Raw genomic sequence first — 20,862 nt, 5'->3', positions numbered from 1 at the left:
AATTTACACACCCGCAAAACAAACACAGCACCGTCTCTGCTGGGAGACACCAAATTAAAGCCTCGCCGAGGTGCTGCAGGCCGAACCGGCATCCCTAGTGGTTCTGGGCTCTGTGGGCACGCTTGCTTTCTCATACCTGAACTTTCTGACTGAAGGAGATTCGTGCGATGATCAAATGTTGCTTAATAACTGCAACTGTGACAGACCTTGAGGTCATTGTCTCTCCAGCAGAGGGGGTAAGAACACAGAGACCTAGACCACAACTGACCAACAAAAGGGTCTGTGTCCTCATGTGTGCATGAGACTGCCTTGAAATGCATACAGTGGTCCTGAGCAATAGTTTTACTTTGGACTTTGGCTGCTTTTCAACTTCATTGCTAATCCTTGTACCTGATCATAGCAAAATGTTGTCGTTTGTGTTGAAGAAAATGCAGAAAGCGGAAAGAAAAATTGTACCAGGCTTCAGGAAAGACCCGAACAGAGAGAGGCATCATAGATCCCAAGTTTTCAGCTAATATATATGGATAGATAGGGTGTCTTTAAACAAACACCAGCTTCTTAAAAAAGCCTTAAAATAATTCATCTTTTCTGACAGCAGGAAAATCAGAAGCAGCCAAATTTAGAAAAGTCCAACTTTTAATTCAAGTACATGTATTCTGTCTCCACACTAACAAATTATTTCATTAATAAATAATAAAATCTTAATTTGTTTTAGAGAATTACCAGCATCACCGCTGCCGTCATGTAATGTTTTGTACAACCCTGTTCAGCAAATAGGACTCTCCAGAAAACCAGCAGGAATGAAAGTCTGAATCCTGACTGGAAAGTTGGGCCCAGGTTCAGTATCCAATATAGCTGCTCGCATTCAGAATATGGTGGAAGTTGTAGTTGTTATCCGACTAGCAACCAGAATGCTATCAGTGCAGCTCTGACCTTTAATCTCTGAGACAAATTAACATACAAAGACAGACCTCTGCACAGTTTTCTGGATCCTCCACAGTTCTGGGTTTTCTTTTTTGGTCTGTTCTCTTCAGCACAGCGCACATTAACAAGATTATTATTATATATACCATGCAGTCCAGCCAGAATCCCAGGGCCTTTGGAAGAGATGGAACAGGCCCACATCACCACAGAGCCTCCACCGTACTTAACAGTGGGCTTGAGGAGCCACTCAACATATTTATCCTTTGATTTACAGCCTGATTTGAGTATTTATTGCTGAGTAGCTCAGTCTTGACCTCTTCTGACCAAAGCGTATAGTTCCTGTCCAGGTAGTGTTCAGCCAACTCTATATGTTTGTGATGTTAGGACAGAACCAGTTGGCTTGTAAATAGCATCTGCTGGTTGTTATGGAGGCTTGGTGACCACCCAGATGCAGACCTTTGCTTCAGTAAGTCATAAAGATTGTTTTTACCTAAATGTCCACCATGCTTACGTTGTGAGGTGGCTAAATAAACTCGGATCATGTTTTAGTCAGATTTGACACAGTTCTGACTCCAGACATGGGCACATTTATGCAGCTAACAATTGTATTTTCATTGAACAATTTCCTGAATTATAAAGACCAACATTCATCTGTGAATGCTACTTTTTCCTGTATTTCCCATTTTGAAGAGTGGCTAATAGAAGCATCCTATTTATTTATGCCCCAGGGGAACATAAAGTCGTGGTTTACTAATTAGATGCGGCTAAACACTTTGGTCAGCTTAAAAACGTAAAAATATGGCATCTGAGACTTTATTGGAAGCAGTTTTCCCCTCAATGTAATTAAATCAAAGGTTGGATTTTTCTAAAATTTTCAGCACAAGAAGTGGATTTCATTTCAAATTTCTTTTTAGCATCTTTGCAGTGTGGTCAAAGAAAACGAAGAACATTGTAGGTTCTACACTCTGCTTCAATAAAAAGTCAGAAAAAAGAGACGCGCCTCAAGCAGAGATTTAAATGTTTGGTAGACTCTGTGGTGTTTGTTCATATGGAGAGGCGTTGTTTTTATTTGGATCATGGAAGAAGAGAAACCGGATGGTTGACCGTAACACTCTCACTGGTGTGTGCAAGTTGAGAACATCTTTTGTTTTGTGTTTAAAAAATTAAAAAGGAGAAAAAAAACTTAAAATACATTCAGTCAGCAGAGAGAAGGCAAAGCTGAGGAGATTTAGTGCAAGGGCTCTATAGATACAGAGAGGATTGATCTTGACCAGCATAGAGAGCGCTGCAGTAGATGAGACATTGGGGAGATACCGCCTCACCTTGGCAATGATTTCTAACTGGAAATATAACTCCCACATTATTGTTAGCACAGCAGCTGTAAGTGCCAAGAGTGTCAGCAAATTTGTGAGCAGGGTACATTTTCCAAATCCGATGACTTAGATCCTATTTTTCATGGATCCAGACAGAGCATTGGAGCATGTTGTGTCTTTGTAACAGGCTACTTGTAACAAAGCGGCCAAAGATCACATTTTATGTGGTTTATGTGTAGGTTTAGGAACATAAATTATAAAAAATTAAACATTTCTCTGAAAATGTTCAGACACTGGAGTGAAAACAATAATATTATTTCCTCTGATCAAAATCAAATAAGTCTCATGACTTTTTAAGCAGGACAAAACTGGAAATCAAGGAAGACATAGATTGTGTTTAAAAACGGTTAAAACATTAATATAATAAATAGGTTAAGAAAATCGACAAATCCAGAAGCTAAGATGAAGCAAAAACCGAATCAAGAAAAATAAATTAACTAAAAACCGGATTAAAATTTGTGGGTATCAACTGGAAAGCAGTACCAGACTCTTCCCCGTTTATGAGGTCCATTCCTGCTGTCTTTCTGCTGCTGGACGTCCTCTCCCTGCTAAATTACTTCCAGTGCATCCTCCAGGCCAGCCAATCCTCTTTACACCGGTCCCTCACGGTTCCCCCTGCAGGTGGTGGGCCTACTGGGGGATGGCCTTGCATCTCTCGTTTGGGCTTGGCAAGGCCGGGTCCCGCGAGGAGCAACCCGGCCACCAGGTGCTCTCCGGCGAGTCTTGACCTGGCGTTCTCCTTCGTGATGCCCTTGTGGGGGGTTGCTACAGGGGTATGGAATCGGGGGCCCTTTATTAGGGGCCATCTGGTCCCTGTACAAGCGGAGCAGGAGTTTGGTCCGCATTGCCGGCATTAAGTCGGACCTGTTTCCGGTGCATGTTGGACTCCGGCAGGGCTGCCCTTTGTCAGCGGTCCTGTTCATAACTTTTATGGACAAGATTTCTAGATGCAGCCAAGGGCCGGAGGGGGTCTGGTTTGGGGACCAGTGGATTTAATCTCTCCATTTTGCAGATGACGTGGTCCTGCTGGCCCCCTCTAGTCAAGACCTACAGCATGCGCTGGGGCGGTTCGCAGCTGAGTGTAAAACGGCTGGGATGAAGATCAGCTCCTCCAAGTCCGAGGCCATGGTTCTCGACTGGAAAAGGGTGGCTTGTCCTCTTCAGATTGGAGGGGAGTTCCTGCCTCAAGTGGAGGAGTTTAAGTATCTCGGGGTCTTGTTCACGAGTGAGGGAAGAATGGAGCAGGAGATCGACAGACGGATCGGTGCGGCTGCCGCAGTAATGGGGGCACTGTGCCGGTCCGTTGTGGTGAAGAGAGAGCTGAGCCGAAAAGCGAAGCTCTCGACTTACGGGTCGGTCTACGTTCCTACCCTCACTTATGGCCATGAACTTTGGGTCATGACCGAAAGAACGAGATCCCGGATACAAGCGGCTGAAATGAGCTTCCTCCGTAGGGTGGCCGGGCACTCCCTTAGAGAGTAGGGTGAGGAGCTCAGCCATCCGGGAGGGGCTCGGAGTAGAGCTGCTGCTCCTCCATACCGAGAGGAGCCAGTTGAGGTGGCTCGGGCATCTATACTAGATGCCTCCTGGACGCCTTCCTCGGGAGGTGTTCCAGGCACGTCCCACCGGGAGGACGCCCAGGGGACGGCCCAGGACATGCTGGAGGGACTATGTCTCTTGGCTGGCCTGGGAACGCCTTGGGCTCCCCCCGGAGGAGCTGGAGGAGGTGTCTGGGGAGAGGGACGTCTGGGCGTCTCTGCTGAGTCTGCTGCCCCCCTCGACCCGGTCCCAGATAAGCGGAAGACGACGAGTACAAGCATCCTCCAGGCTCTTCTCTGGACCTGGTCCTGATGCTGGTTCTGGTGCCGGGCCCTTGGTTCTCTTATGCTAGAAGTACCTGTCCCCTTCTCAGGGGAGAGATCATTTCTCCCTCTGCTAGGAACCGTGCAATCAAGAGGTTAAAATCAAAGATATACACAGGATCATGCAATAAAAAAAACCCAACAAATTCAGAAGAAGTAGATATAAAAATAAATAATAAAACAATCAAGTCAGGACAAAACAGCTGGGTCTAAATACAGGAACAAAACGTTGAATGTCAGAAACAACACTATTATGAGAGACTAACCCTAATGCTTTGAGAAATATGCTTTGTTTTTGTTAAAGTAAAGGTTAATTGAGGCTAAATGATAAAATTCAGGTTAAAGTTTAAATGATGGTTCAGGCTTCAGGTCCAATGAAAAACTTTAAAAGACCTTCAGGAAGCCTGGGGAGCTATAGATCCTAGGCATTTAAAAAAAACCTTTTAAAAAGAAAGTCAAAATATAAAGAAATTAGACATGACTAAACCTCTTTGCCCAGCCTGAAACTCAAAACCCGAAGAGATCCACACAGTGGACAGCTCTCTGCCTTTCCTCCTTTACATTACAGCATCACTTACAGTGCATCCAGGCCCAGATCCTGCAAAAACATCCTCCAGATGCCTAGAACTGGGCCATGACTGGTTGCAGAGTAAATACGCAGAGCAGAGCGAAGTCTGAAACCTGAACTCCGACTCATGTTCACGTGTGTGAGGATGTTGACATAACGTTTTTGTCAGTTAACCTGAGACGCAGCGTGGCGTGTTCCTCTGCTGACTGACACAAGAAAGCGGCGCAGGGGATCCACAGCGCCTTGCTTTGCATAGAGGGTTTGGGGAAAAAAAACACATCCTGCAGAAAGACAGCGCATAACCTCAATATTCAGCTTCAGCTCTCCTCACCTTAAAAGTCCCACTCAGTTGCTAAGCAATCACATTAATTGTGTCTTCTGGCATCATCCGCAAGCCTTTGGAAACTTTACAAACAGGAGAAGGGTTTGGGTTCGCAGCGCTGCTGTGTGCGTGCACAAACTTTAGAGCACTTACAGAAATAAGACGACAAAAAGAAAAATAATGGATTGTTTTGTTTTCCCCACATTCCCCGTGCAAACCTTAAGGCTCGTCAAGTTTGTGATGTGTGGCGGCATAATTAATAAGGAAGCATGGCAGTGCAGGAGTAAACCACCACTGTATCTGCTCTGCTGTTTTTCCAATATTAGAACAGGCCTGCCTGAGACGACGAGACAAAGAGAAGTGACAAGTCTCAGCAGCAGGCGGAGGGGGGAGGTAGATTTATGAGGGGATGAGTACTGTTGTGTATGTGTGAGCAAAGTGAGACAGAAACAGACCTCCTGAAACAGTAGGATGGAGGGAACTATAATTATGCGAGTAATTATACATGAAATCACAGACTTGGAGTGAAAGAGAGAGCAGTGGAGGGAGAGAGCTTCGCTGTGAGTCCTATCTGAGTAATTACAGTATAGGAACTAAAAGAAACAGACACACACTGGACCAGGACCTTTCACCTGTGCTCCTAAACGTTACTTTAATGTCCAGCACAATAAGAAGTCTTGAATCATCCCTAATTGTTTTTTAGATTTGCTTATCTTTCTGAATGCGCTCTTCATTAGTAGTTCTCTTTTATTGGAAGTCTTTTAAAACTTTTTTTGACTGCTTTTTCACCCAGTCTCAGTCCAGTACTCTGTGTTGTATGCAGATATGCACCCATTTTGTTTCATTTTAATAAAGTCTTATTATATAGCTCTGATCCACAACACATGGCAAACAGATCCGATTTATATTCATTTATAGATCCATGTTCAGTTCAAACCAAACCAGTTTACAACCCAATGACATAGTCAGATTTAGATCCAATTAAATGTAGTCCAGCTGAGTCAAATTGCAATACAGCCTGGTGATGATGGTGGCAAAGAAACTCATCTGGTAAACAACCTGTTTTTTTCCCCACACTGCCTAAAAGAGATGTCAGTAACACAAATGGGAAAACTTTCTTTGCATAAACCTGGCACACAGAAGAAGTTTGAGAGAATGTAGGAGCCATTTCCCGCTCACTGTAACGTAGATTCTCACTTATAAGTGTAGTTTACGTCTGCATCAAATTCAGAGGATCACCGAGCAAGTATGTGGGGACTGTGGAGAGGAACAAATGTTTTTTAACAGAAAGAAGATCCAGCAAAACCAGTTTTACTGTCAGCAGCTGTGAAGCTCTTGGCCAGGAATTTCCGTGGGAAAGAAAAATAAGCACGCAGAACAACTTTTATACCCAATTGCTCTGTCCATTGCTCCATTTAGGAAAGAGACACAGCTAAACACAGGATTAATTAATTCAACAACAAAACGCAAACAGCAGCACATCAACTGCTCCATTCAGAAAATAGATGCAGCTAAACACAGAAATGCTGAGCCAGGTGGACGTTCCATGGGAAACAAACAAAAGGAGAATACACAAAGTTAATGGCAGCAATAGCTTCAACAATGGCTCTGTCCAGAAAAGAGACACAGCTAAAGACATTCCTATTTCATTAGTTGTATATATTGAAAATACTAAAGAAAATAACGTTTTAGAGACAGAAAGTAGCATTTTAGCACAAAGAAGATTCCCAGAGCTACTGGATAAAAAAATGGCTACAGTAGATAATCAACCAAAGGATGGATATCTCAGGTAGTGTCTCAGCTCTTCAGTTTTCTTTCTTTTTACTTATTTGTTTTTATAGATACAACTCTTAGATGACTTGACTCACCAATACTAACGTTCTTCTGCTGGAGGTAGTTCTTTAAGCCTCCATAACGTCTTTTCTCCACATCCCTCATATTTTAAGCACTCAATGCACAACATGTTGCCATAGACAGGTACAAGAACTACCTGTTTTTACAGATGAAGTATTCAACTTCATCTGTAGAAACTGATGAAGATGAATACTTCTCTAGAAAGCCTGGAGAAGTATTCAATTAAACCACCTCAAGGCAAGTCTGACATCAAAGAAAGTAAATACTAAATAACATAACAAAGTTGACTCAAGACGTTTGTACATTACTATGCATCCAGACTACAGCAGGAATTTCCTGAATTCATTTTCTAGTTTTATATGGATGCTCTAATGAAAGCCTGTGTGACTTATGTTCTGTTATCACGATTGTTGTTTGAACAACCCAAACCTTCCCTGGGCCCATGACCCATATAATGAGCTCCATGTATCTCAGGCTGGATCGAGGTCTTAAAGGAGAGAGCTGCTCTTCTTCTCCAAAATGACTTCTTCATGGCTGCAAGTGTTTCATAACTGGCTTCTTCACAACAGACAAACACATTTAAAAATGCTATTTATGCTATATTTTGGACCACACCAGAAAAGCTCTCTATCCCTTTCCCATAAAATTCAGAGTACCTTCACTCATTTTTACTCATTCTCTCTTTTAAAGGTCCACAGTGTGTGGGACAAATTGGTCTCTAAGATATATCTAGCAGAGGTGAAGAAAGCAGAAGAGACTCTCATCAAACAGACTGTGCTGATGAAATTCAAGCTTCACAGGCTTTGGGTCAAGTGTAGGTTAACCCGTCTCATCTTTGCTTGCCTTGCAGGGTCCTATTAGGAGAACCAATAAAACTAAACCTGTGCAGATTTTAGTCAGACGTCCCGGAAACGACCACAAAGAGGGACAGCACGTAAAAACCACAGTTGTTCATGCATTACATGAATTCTTTCTGACTTGCAAAATAAATAAACAAGTAAAAAAATAAATAATCATTTAGGTTACACATCATTTCTTTCCGTCTCCTCGTCCAATTATCCAACCATCAGTTCATCCTATCATCTATTCATCTGTCTGTCCCTTCACCCTGTCATCCATCGATCTGCTCATCCATTTATCCTATCATCCATCCAGGTATTGATCAATTCATCCTATCACCCTTCAATCTGTCTACCTCTTATCATCCATCCATCCGTTCAATCATTTATTGTATCATTCATTCATCCCTTAGTCTCTCCATCCATCCATCCATCCATCCATCCATCCATCCATCCATCCATCCATCCATCCATCCATCCATCCATCCATCCATCCATCCATCCATCCTCATGATCACAGTCTGTCTTTTTATAGCTTAAACATTTAATACATGAATGCTATAGAAATATTTTATTATATCATAAATAATAAAATGGTCCAAAAAGGACTAAAAATGTTGTTATAATTCTGCCTTGAAGAAGTTGTAGGAACCCTGATACAAAACTGTGTACATAAATTAAAAATAATTACCAACTTTCAGCAAAAACACTAAGATCATAAGATGGTTTTAAGAAACTAACTCATCATCTTTAATTGAGTTACACATAAACATGGCCAGAGATCACTTATGGCTCCTGAGAGCATTTTTCTGAATTTTGAAGAGTCTAGTCATGTAGACAGCACAGCAGGAATAAACACTGCATTACAACATCTGATTATAGACCGATGCATTACAGCACTGGTCCATAATCAAACCGCACTGTAAACTGACACAGCAGCACGCAGCAGATGTAACCATTGTGATCAGAAATATTTCATCTTAGGAGCAGCAAAGCAGATGTTTGTTTATTTCCAATAAGCAAAGACAATTTGTCAGATAATCAGAATAAAACTACAGAGAAGCAGTTGAATATCTGTACTTTTACCATAGTAGTGCTATACCTTGGTTAAACTTCAACTGTGCGTTAAAAGATAGCATTCACAACAGAGGAGAAAATCTTACCTGCATCTCTTCTTTATTTAAGAGTCCATGGATGGGAAACTGAAGCACAGCATAAAACACAGGCAGTTTGGAAATCAGGTTTGTGGATGCTTTTTTTGGTAATTTGGACCTACTTTATTTTAGTGCCAACATCCATTTTCCAGCAATATGGTCCGGGTCACCGGAGAAGCAGGCGAGCCAAGACGTCCTTTTCCTTTATAACAGCTCATCCTCAGAATCTCCAGTTCCCAAGGTACTCCCAGGTCAGAGGGGCTGTATATTTTTATCCACTTGCTTTGTGATGGAGGTTTCTCCCTTGTTGAAACTTCCCAGAATGGAATCAGATTCACAGTTGGATTCACTCTCATACAGTTACATTTACAGTACATCACTACAGGGTGAAACTCAAAGGAAGATTTTGTATTGAAAATACTAAAACTGCAGCCAAACCTGTCATGCTGAAACATAATAACACTGTTAACACTGTAGCTTTAAATTAAAAAATCACTTTTCTTCCTGAAATAACCCCAAAATATTCATTGGTGGCTGCAGTGGTAAATATTGTTGTTTCGCAGCAAGAAAATGTATGGTTTTCTCAAAATAACCCAGGAATATCCAATAAAAGGCTCTCCAGTGGATCTGGTGGATAAGATTGTTGCTTCACAGCTAGAAGGTCACCGGTTTTCATAAAATAACCAAAGAACATATCTAAAGAGAGCTGCAGGTTTAGATCCAGTGGTTCTCCACAAAGCTGTAACTTTTATTCTTTACTGTATTCTGTATATGTTTTTCTTAAAGGTATGGAGAAATGGGGGCATGGCTTATGGCGTAGCGATATAGCAAGCAACCCATATGCAGAGGCCTCAGTTCTCAACCTGGCTTTCTGGGTTTGTGTCCCGACCCTGGAGACCTGTGCTACATATCTTCCCCCTCCCTCCACCTCATCTCCTGTCTGCCTACTTTGGAAAAGCAACATAAATTAGGGTTACCTGTGCCGCAAATTGGTCTAGAGGGTACAAAAATTGCCTCACAGAAAAAAAGGTATAAGCCTGTTGATGCACATTCTACACATACTAAGAATCATGTTTGTGTACCTAAATATTGGAGTTTTGTGCATTTATGCCCAATTTTACAAGTATGCATATATGTCCTATATCCAAATAAGTCATCACCTCCTTAAAAACAGACAGGTTATTTTTCTAAATAAATGTAAATAAGTTGAGGCTGCCTGACAATAGTCTGCAAGTGGTTAAACATAAATGTGTGATCTTCGTGGAGACGAAGATTTGGGTCACTAAAATTCTCGTAATAACCAAAAACTGTCAAATAAAGATTCATTACCAGCATCTCCAGCGGTCACGTAGTGGATCTGGTGGTTAAAACCGCCCCTTCGCAGCTTGAAGGTCTTCGGTTTTATTAAAACAAGCAAAACATTGAAAAACACAACCACGTAAAACCAACGTGTGATTTCCATCTCCACCCAAAGCATGTGAAACACCACTGGAGTGAAGACTGGTGCCTCACCAGTAGAAGGTTGCCGTCTGGCATGCAGGGCTACTCTGGTGATGGACCGGTGACCAGTTCGGGCATCCTGGGCTGCTTAGATAGGACTAGTACCCCCAGCAATCCCAGTAGGATGAAGCATATCCAGAAATACATCTTTTTTTTAAATGCATCTAGTTATTAGAATGATTGATCAGATTCACATTGTTATGCATATGGAACCAAAATTACCAGAAGAAGGGAAGTTATTCAAGCGAGCTGCATAAGAAAAATAAGTATAAGTACTTATACGAGGTTACTCCTCTTTACTGGATTACTTGTCGACTTCTGGTTCCAGTTCAACAGGATGCTGTCAAAACCATTTCTATGACTTATACATTTTATTCTGATTTTAAAACCAGGTGGAGACAAAGCTGCACGATTAGGAATAAAAACAGTTTGGGCAGCTGTGATGTAGCTGTTTCAGTTTCAGGTTTTCATTTACAAATATAAGCAACAGAAGGTTCACGTAAGTAGCATGTGTGGGTGTGCACACGCATGCAAATGTGTGAAGGTGATAAATGTGTTGACACACACAGATGAATCACATATTGTGTATGTAAATCCATCTGCAGAGTGAGAGAGAGATAACGGTCTGAAAAATCCTAAAAACATATGAGAAACATGGACTGAACAGGGCAGATGAACACAAGGAGACATCGGGACAGAATCTTCATTGGAAGAAATCCTGTTAATAGTTACAGAAAAAGAAAACAGATGCTAACACTACCAGATGTCAAGTTAAGTTACAAATTCCAAGCATTACATCCAGGCTTGGATGGAAGCAAAAAGTTTACCAATAGAACATTTTGTTCTATTGGTAAAATCAACCATTTTTGATAAGGGGGTCATAAGAGCAGATAGAAGATGGCCAGATTCAGTGTAAACAATGAGGACTGGCATAAAGTTTCAGAGGGATATGTTGGCTTTCATAAACACAATGCTGGATGAGTGACGTTTTATTTAAAAACACCACAGACAGAGGAAGAGCTGCAGGAGCTTCAGAGGGTAACTGTTGACCCATGAGGCATTAAGCATGCTAATGAGGCTGAGGCTGAAACAAGTGGTGACGAGGATAATGAATCAGAACTTAAACCCGAATGATTATCTTTATGTTTCTGTTTTGCATATGATTTCTGCGTTTGGCACTCTTAAATGCCGTGCCCCGCAGATGTCATCTCAGCTGTGACATGCCAGCACAGGAGTGACGTACAAATCCATTGTTATATGTACATTAAACACTCTGCAGACTGCGTAACCAGAGCAGAGGACTTGTTTTTGTGACTTGTGCAGAACTTACAACAAAGCATGTTGCTCTTCATGTTGTAATCAAAATTATACTTTGGATCATGTTTTCATTCTGTATACCAGGTATCTGCAAACACCTGCAAACAATCCAAAGAGCCATTTTCTGCCCTCAGTCCAGCTAAGTAAAACTTGTTACCTGACATTTCGAAAAAAGACAACTTATAAATTATGACAAAGATCTGATATAGGAAATTCATCAATTTTAAAGAACTATCATTTTATTTAAATGCAGACCCCTGTAGTCTAACACCTACTCAGACATCTCTGAGCTCTGTCCACAGAATGCAGAAGTTGTTTTGTTGTAAGAGTAAAATTTATCCAGTTAGACCACACTTACACACAAAATAGCAAAACCAATGGGAAACCAGACTTTTTGTTTTATGGAGCGAGAAATACATGTTACAGGAGTTTGATTGATTTTCACAAAATACCTGGGAGAAAAGGCTATGGGTCGGCAAAAACACAGACAGAAATGTGGTCAGATGAATATATATCACCTGCAGGTAAGTTGTTACGAGAGCAATAAAGTTTTCAAACTAGTTAACATGAAAATCGAGGTGGTGGGATTCACCCATAAATTAGTGCAATAAATAAGAAACAATTCAGGCACTCTCAGCGGCACCACAGGCATTGTGTTGGTATTTTTAATCGAAGGCCCGGTGTGACATTTCTAAAGTAAGGATGTTTAACAATGAAATTTATTAGGAGCATTTTAGCTAAATCATCTCTGTTCTGAGTTGTATCTGGACCAACAAACAGGATGAAAGATCAAAGGAAGGACCTAGAAGCTGCTACGAAGGCAGCATTGTTGGTGGACGCTTCGGTTATATTCTGAAATTATCTCGCTCTCCTTCAAACGTGTTCATTTTGTTCTCTCTGCATGCGTTTGATCGTAATGTCCTCACCTCTGCTGGCTCCTCATCATCAGCTCCCAGGAATCCTGCAGATGTGGATTTTTTTTTTTCTTGCAGAGCAGATTGGTCTGTTGCAATCCAGCACACACACACACACACACACACACACACACCACACCACACACACACACACACACACACACACACACACACACACACACACACGACTCCCAGGTGAAGAAGAAGCTGGCAGTACTGCCTTCTAATCTCTGCACTTTGGGATTTTTTTCTCCTCGCAGGCTCCTCTGCAACCAAAAACCCTCAATGTTGAATTAGATTTGCTTACTCGTCCTCAACCATCTTCAAAAGACCCACATAGCTGAATATACCTTTTATTCATTTCATGCCACTGTAATTGTTTTTCTTTCCCACTGAGCAAATCCTGAGGTCTGTGGGGAACAGGCTTTTGTATATGGCTGTGCTTTCATCTACATTATGTGTAGTAATAGTGTTATTATTTTACAGAGTGCTGCTGTTGAGCATTTGCTTTCCTGCTTGCTCGCTGAAATCAGGGACGTTCTTTTGCTCAGAGTTAGAGGGACTCATCTGCTGTCAAAGGGTGAAGTAAAAAAAATGCCTTGAGGTCTTTTCATTAAAACAATTACGCTAACTCTATCGTCTCTGAACAAAAAAAAATTAGTTGGTTTAAATGTTAAGGCTTATAAAAACTGCAAGCAAAGAAAATAAGCACAGTTTGAAACCAGACCTTTACACACGCAAAAAACAACACATCAACATTTTTTTTCCCTCTCCGACATTAAATTAGACAAAACCTTTCCTGTTTTAGGTCAGTTAGGATTAACTGAATAATTTTTATTAGCCAAATAATGTGACAAAGAGTTTTCTTAAACTTTTATCTTATTCAGAAGTTTACATACACTAAACTTGCCCTGTGTGCAAATGCACACAGGGACAAAGACCTTAATTTTTACAGCCATTACCTGTGGTCTGATGAAAGAAAAAATTAAAGAGTTTGACCATAATGATCAATGTTACATTTGGAGGAAAAAGGTGGGAGCTTGCAAGCTCGAGAACTCCATTCCAACTATGAAGCACAAGAGAGGCAGTATTATGTTGTGGGGCTCTTTTGCAGCAGGGGGGACAGGTGCACTTCACAAAATAGATGGCATCAACAGGAAAGACCACTGTGTGGAAATATTGAAGCTGTAATGAGGTTGTCAGTATGGGACCACACTGCAGACAGGAAGGCAGTAGCAACACGGTGATTGGAAGAATTTTAAATGAGAAAAAGGCAACAGAAATCCATAGCAAGGCATGAGGTATCTGGACATGGAGCCTGTCAAACAAGCAGAAGAATCCAGCAGAGAACAATGACAAACAAAGGGGTTAAAGAGCAGAGGAGACAGGTAAGAAGAATGACACTGATGAGCAGCACAGGTGGAGTGAAGGAGCTAAGATTGCATGGTGCTATGGCAGAGGGTGGAAGACTAATTATATGAGTGCAGCTAAACAGAAAAACAAAGAAACTACAAGACACAGGAGTAACAAACAGACATCAAAGAGAAATACATGCGATAACACAAAAGGACAGGATAAAAGAATAAACTAGAAAAGAATCACAAAAACATGAACAATTATGACACAATTTAAAAAGGCATTTAACATAAACCCAGAGAAAACACAGAGTAAGCACCAAGAATCATCAAAATATAAACACAAACAAACCCAAACACTTGAGAATCATGACAGAAGCAACACGTCAAAACACCAGCAGCAGTGGTTCTGTCAGGAGAAATGGACCAAAATACTTGCAGAAGCTTGTGAAAGGGCATCCAAAACAATTGACCCAAGTCATAAAGTTTAAAAGGCAATTCTACCAAATATAGAAATCCTTAATTTAAAGAATGCAAAAACTGTCTCTCATTTTTTTGGAATTTCTCAAATAAATTTGGTAAATTTTACCAAAAGCAAGAAAAAGTTAACCTGATTTCACGTCAGGCAATGAGAAAATAAGGTTATGTGTCATTTTATGCAGTATTTAAGTTGCCTTTTGTTCGAAATTCCTCCCCTGAAGGACTGAGCTGGTAGAGCAGACACACATATCGGACTCAAGCCTTGGAACCATGATGGGCATTAATCTCTGTGTGCTTCTGCACTTTTATTTCTAACCTATTTTCCTTTCTTTCATGTCTGAGGTTACATTTAGACGACAAAGTTGGATTTTTCTTTCATAAAACCCAAACTCATCAAGGATGTAATTGTACGCATCAACAACATGGAGGTTGGTTTTAGGTTTTTCAACCTTGGATCTTCAACAGTACAACAGGAAGCCCGAACAAATGCTAGTTGCTATTTTCCCAAGAATAATAACCCTCAAACACATGCAGAAAAACAAGCCATCCTTTTCAGTCAGGAGGGTTATGGATAGGACAGTGTTTACACCGGTCAGGCAGAACATTATGACCATTTAGAGGTTAATATTTATAAGGCTCATTATTTTTCATAATGGTACCTGTTCCTGGAAGCATGTTAACATTTTGTCATCAAAGTTGATGTGTTAAAGGAGGAAAAATGGCCAAGAGTAGAAATTGGAGGCAAGTTTGACAAGAGACAAATTGTGATGGTAGCTGAAACAGTCAAATCATCTCCAAAACTGCAGGTCTGACCCGTGTAATCTGATCCAAAAGACGAGCTACTGTAGCTCCAAATGAAGATGCTGGTTCTGACATATAGATTTTTTGTCACTCGTTTATTATATAGACTCGTTAATCATAAAGTGAAATATTTAAAGCATTTATTTCTTGCAATTTGGATGATCATTTTTTTTAGATGTATCTCTAGTTGTTGTGAAGCTCACTTGAAGGTAAGTCTTTAAATTAAATACAGCCTGTAAGCCAGCAGTTAAGTTAACTTATTTTATTTTGTTGATTTTATATATACTATATATTCTTGTATTTTATTGCATTCAGCAGTTTCAAACCCTTTCATGATCACAGTATATAAAAACCAGCATCTAGGTCTGCAGACTGCAGACAAACATCTGTGAAAGTATGGATCGCTCCACGGAGCTCAGGGAATTCCAGCCTGGTACCATGATAGATACCACCTGGTTAATAAGCCCAGTCATAAATACCAAATATTCCACAGTCAAATGTTATTTGGTATTATTAATGAAGAGGAAGTGATCAGAAATGACAACAACTTGGTTGCACCACGTGAAATCAGACAGGCGAGACAGCAGATGCTGAGTTCGCCAGGTTACTGCAGATTTAACAGCTACAGACCTCCAAACTTCCTGTGACCTTCAGAGTACCAAAGGAACAGTCTGCAGAGAACTTCATGAAATGGGCAGCATCCATGCATTACAAGTACGCAACCACTGGACTCTAGAGTAATGGAGACCTGTTCTCTGAAGTGATGAATCATGCCTTTCTGTCAGAGTCTGAGTTTGGCAGTTGCCAAGGAAACTTGACAACTTGTATCTAGTATCTCTGAATTGTATGTAGTGTAAATTTGGTGCAGAGGGCTTGATGATGAGGGGCACAGCTTCTCAGTTCCAGTTAAAAACTCTTAATGAACTCAGCTCACTGACATATTTTGGACAATAGAATTTCCACAACTTTGCAGAGACTGTTTGGGGATGGGCTGTATCGGTTCTAACAAGGGTGAGCAGCAGAGCACAAATCAAGATCCATAAAGACATGGATTAGCGAGATAGAGGTGGAGGAACTGGCCTACTTAGACTCCTGCATTCAACCCAACAGAACAACTTAGGGATGAATTCGAGCAGAGACAGAGAGCCAAACCTTCTTATCCAACATCGGTGTCTAACGTCACAAATTCTGGAAGGATGGTGAAAAACGTTTCTTAAACACTCTCCTATACGTTCCCAGAAGAGTTGAGGCCCTTGTAGCCATAAAGGGTACACACCTTATGGATTAAGAATTGGATATTACAAGCTAATACCTTTGGCAATATTGTGGACATGCATATATTGTTATGATTTAGGGTTGTTTGGTTTTTGGTTTCTGGGTTTTTCTTGTATTTCTCTCACAGTTTTTGAATCATGCTTCTGTTTATTATTTTTCTGGTCATGTTTTAGTTGGGTTCATGTTCTGTCAAGTTTGGTTTTCGGTTCAGGTCATGCTTTAGTTTTTGTTTGTATTCAAGAGTCTCTGTTCTTTCTCCAGCCACGTTCTGTTCTGTCTGTTAATTATCTTTATCCGGTTCACCTGCTCCAAACTAATCTGTCTCCTAGCTCCACTTGGTTTACTCTCCATATATACATTCCTGTTTTGTTGTTCTTAGCAGAAACATTCTTCAGATCATGCTCTTGTCCTGTAGTCATGCCACGCCTGTCTCGCCAGCCTGGCCAAGTCTGTTTTGTTCCCGCCTCTTCTGAGAGTGAATTTCTGTTAATTAAATCTTTTTTTCACTTACCGACATGCTGCCTTCTAGTCTGCATTCTGGGGTCTTCAATCTTGCTAGTCATAACATATATGTGGATATTTGCATTGATCTCTGCAGCTTCATAGTCTGTTTTATCCTGAACTCACTTCATCATGAATTTCAACGTAGAAATTAAACGAATGTAGTAAAATATACATAAAAAATACCTTCCTCCAGTGACACTCTGGAGTTGGAATTGTACTACCCAACCAACAACTTCCTCCTCCATGCACAGTTTTACGATCAGAACCAATTTTTCTTTGAGACGTTTGCAGAATCTGTGATAAAAGCGAGCCGTCGGGCTGCTGCTTCTGGATTCCAGTAAGTGCAGTCTTACTCCAGTTCACATCATCAGGCTGCGCCCCCAAGGAGGAGTCAGACGTTTGACATGCAGGCTTGCTGCTCAAACTCTTGGGAGGAAAGTTCAAGGTAAGCAGCAGATGAGGAGAGGACACCTCGGCAGCAGGAACTCATCCATAATCATGTTAGGTCCATGCAGAGCGCTCAGAAGGACTGGATGCAAGCATGGGATGAGGACAGTCAGCTCAAACGTGCTTTAAAGCCCAGGCAGGTGTAGTAAAATGTGGCATCTGCTTTATACACTTACTGTACATATTAATGTAATCCCACATGTGTAGTGAGTACGTTTGAGAGCAGGTAAACTGAAGTGGAGAAAAGACGGGGTAAAAATAACACGAGGGAGAGGAGAAGCAGAGTGGGGGGAACGAGTGCAGCAGTTCTGAAAGAGCTTGGCTCGGTTGGAACAGTTGCCATGGTTTCGAGATGTTTCCATGGAAATGCTATCTGCCAATAAAATGAATTTGAGGATCGTTGCAGCAGGTTGGCACGAAGGTGAGAGCGATGTGGGAGAAAGTGGCAGCAGAGTGCGAAGAGGGAAGGAAAAGAGACATGATAGTCTGTTGGCTGTGTGGCTCCATCCTGCTGACCTGGAGGTCACTGGGAAGAGCTGGAGGTCAAAACGTGACGTTCGAAGTTGAAAGCTAACTGATGCCTCATAGTGCAGAGAGCAGGTAATTATGGAAGCGTGCATCACCACTGGTTAACGTGTCTTCAACACCATGGCTTAGAGCATGTGCATCAGTCTGTGTGTGTTTATACTCTTTTTCAGGGAGGTGGATGCAACGATGGAACCGAACACTTCAGTGGAGCGCCGACTGTGACGCACATTTACTTACATGTGCAGCATCACCATACAGTAGCTGTTTGCAAACTCTCCACTCATTCATTCAGTCATAACGTTCACTATGTGGAGCAGGTGTTCTCAAACATCATGTTCAAAGGTCCAAATCTGATTCCTAGATCAGACCAAAGGTCCCTTTAATGCATTTGCTCAGAACTCAAACAGGAAAGCACCTTTATCCCCACAATTGTTCATTTGAGATCTTAAGTCACCTTAATGTTTGACAGTAAAGCGTGTTGAATACAATAATGTTTGTAAGAAATTTTAACTTAAGTTTGATCGACCTAATCACTGCACATACCTCACCAAATAAAGTGACTTTATTTTCACTCAGGAGTGAAATAAATACAACAGAAGTGAATCCTAGAGATGGTTATAACCCAGCAACCTAGCATGGAAGATGGTACTGTCAGGTACTGTCAGGAACTCAGGAAAGTTTCTTTGATGTTTCTCCAAAATCTATTTTATTTTCTACAAAATTTTGTTTTTTATTTTTCAGAATTCTGTATTCGACAAAGGAAAACACAATATTTAACCTTAAAGTGTATGAATTCACGTAAATGTATAAAACTTGGTTTAACAGTAAAAATAACCCATATGCATTGATGTTAATTGAATGTTTTTCTAAAGATCTCCCGGTTGTTGCAAATTTGCCAAACAGTCAATCTGGCTAAATGTATTTAGCTGATGCTGCTTTCTTTTTTGTACTCAGAGGTTGGATTTTCCAAGTTCCCTGTAGGCAAAAACAGACAGAATACCTGAGGGGGGAATTCAGACGTGGAAAGTTGGAGCTCGCTGAGGAACACCATTGGGACTGTAGTGAAAGTTGCTTCTTATGATTTGTATCTGCTTTAACCCATGGCACACACAGTGCTGTGAAATATCAACGTGAACCTGTTTTTTTATTGTTTGAACACATAAAATGGAGAAAAAACGTTTTGTAATCAGGATGTGTTGCTCATAGCAAGTAGCACCAAAGCAAAATCCAACAGTTTTCTGACTTGCAATGCTCCCAACTCCAAGCTCTGACCTCCAAGAAAAATCGAAAGCAGCATAATACATATTCAACACACACCAAGAAACCAATAGGAGGCTCTTTGCTTAATGACAATTTATGCCTACTACTTATGCCTACTAATTTACATATTAAATATCACAATTCATATCTATTTATGTACGAAAAAAACTGAAAGCATTTATTGTGTGATTGTAAATAAGTTCAGGCAGCAACGAGTTAAAAATCTACCAGTCAGTCAGCTTTAGAAAGATGTTTATGTAAACTGAAAACTCTTTCAGATGGAAAGTTGAAATTAAAATTTTACTATAGTTTTGTTTTTCTACGAACCCCGGCAAGTGTCAGCGGGTACAAATGGAAACTATGGTGTGATTACTCAGATTACTCAGTGACATACAGGGGTTGGACAATGAAACTGAAACACCTGGTTTTAGACCACAATAATTTATTAGTATGGTGTAGGGCCTCCTTTTGCGGCCAATACAGCATCAATTCATCTTGGGAATGACATATACAAGTCCTGCACAGTGGTCAGAGGGATTTTAAGCCATTCTTCTTGCAGGATAGTGGCCAGGTCACTACGTGATACTGGTGGAGGAAAACGTTTCCTGACTCGCTCCTCCAAAACACCCCAAAGTGGTTCAATAATATTTAGATCTGGTGACTGTGCAGGCCATGGGAGATGTTCAACTTCACTTTCATGTTCATCAAACCAATCTTTCACCAGTCTTGCTGTGTGTATTGGTGCATTGTCATCCTGATACACGGCACCGCCTTCAGGATACAATGTTTGAACCATTGGATGCACATGGTCCTCAGAATGGTTCGGTAGTCCTTGGCAGTGACGCACCCATCTAGCACAAGTATTGGGCCAAGGGAATGCCATGATATGGCAGCCCAAACCATCACTGATCCACCCCCATGCTTCACTCTGGGCATGCAACAGTCTGGGTGGTACGCTTCTTTGGGGCTTCTCCACACCGTAACTCTCCCGGATGTGGGGAAAACAGTAAAGGTGGACTCATCAGAGAACAATACATGTTTCACATTGTCCACAGCCCAAGATTTGTGCTCCTTGCACCATTGAAACCGACGTTTGGCATTGGCATGAGAGACCAAAGGTTTGGCTATAGCAGCCCGGCTGTGTATATTGACCCTGTGGAGCTCCCGACGGACAGTTCTGGTGGAAACAGGAGAGTTGAGGTGCACATTTAATTCTGCCGTGATTTGGGCAGCCGTGGTTTTATGTTTTTTGGATACAATCTGGGTTAGCATCCGAACATCCCTTTCAGACAGCTTCCTCTTGCGTCCACAGTTAATCCTGTTGGATGTGGTTCATCCTTCTTGGTGGTATGCTGACATTACCCTGGATACCGTGGCTCTTGATACATCACAAAGACTTGCTGTCTTGGTCACAGATGCGCCAGCAAGACGTGCACCAACAATTTGTCCTCTTTTGAACTCTGGTATGTCACCCATAATGTTGTGTGCATTTCAATATTTTGAGCAAAAGTGTGCTCTTACCCTGCTAATTGAACCTTCACACTCTGCTCTTACTGGTGCAATGTGCAATCAATGAAGACTGGCT

General features: G+C 41.2%; 1 protein-coding gene across 1 annotated transcript in view; it reads right to left on the bottom strand.

Annotated features, from left to right (window-relative positions):
• The window catches only part of LOC124864880 (leucine-rich repeat-containing protein 4B-like), a 153,437-nt gene that overhangs the window by 25,821 nt on the left and 106,754 nt on the right, over positions 1–20,862 (bottom strand). The gene's annotated exons all lie outside the window — the stretch shown is intronic.

This window comes from Girardinichthys multiradiatus, chromosome Y, assembly GCF_021462225.1.
Source record: "Girardinichthys multiradiatus isolate DD_20200921_A chromosome Y, DD_fGirMul_XY1, whole genome shotgun sequence".
Taxonomy (NCBI): Eukaryota; Metazoa; Chordata; class Actinopteri; order Cyprinodontiformes; family Goodeidae; genus Girardinichthys; species Girardinichthys multiradiatus.
The sequence above is the reverse complement of the archived record's forward strand: the minus strand, read 5'-3'. Positions and strand labels throughout refer to the sequence as shown.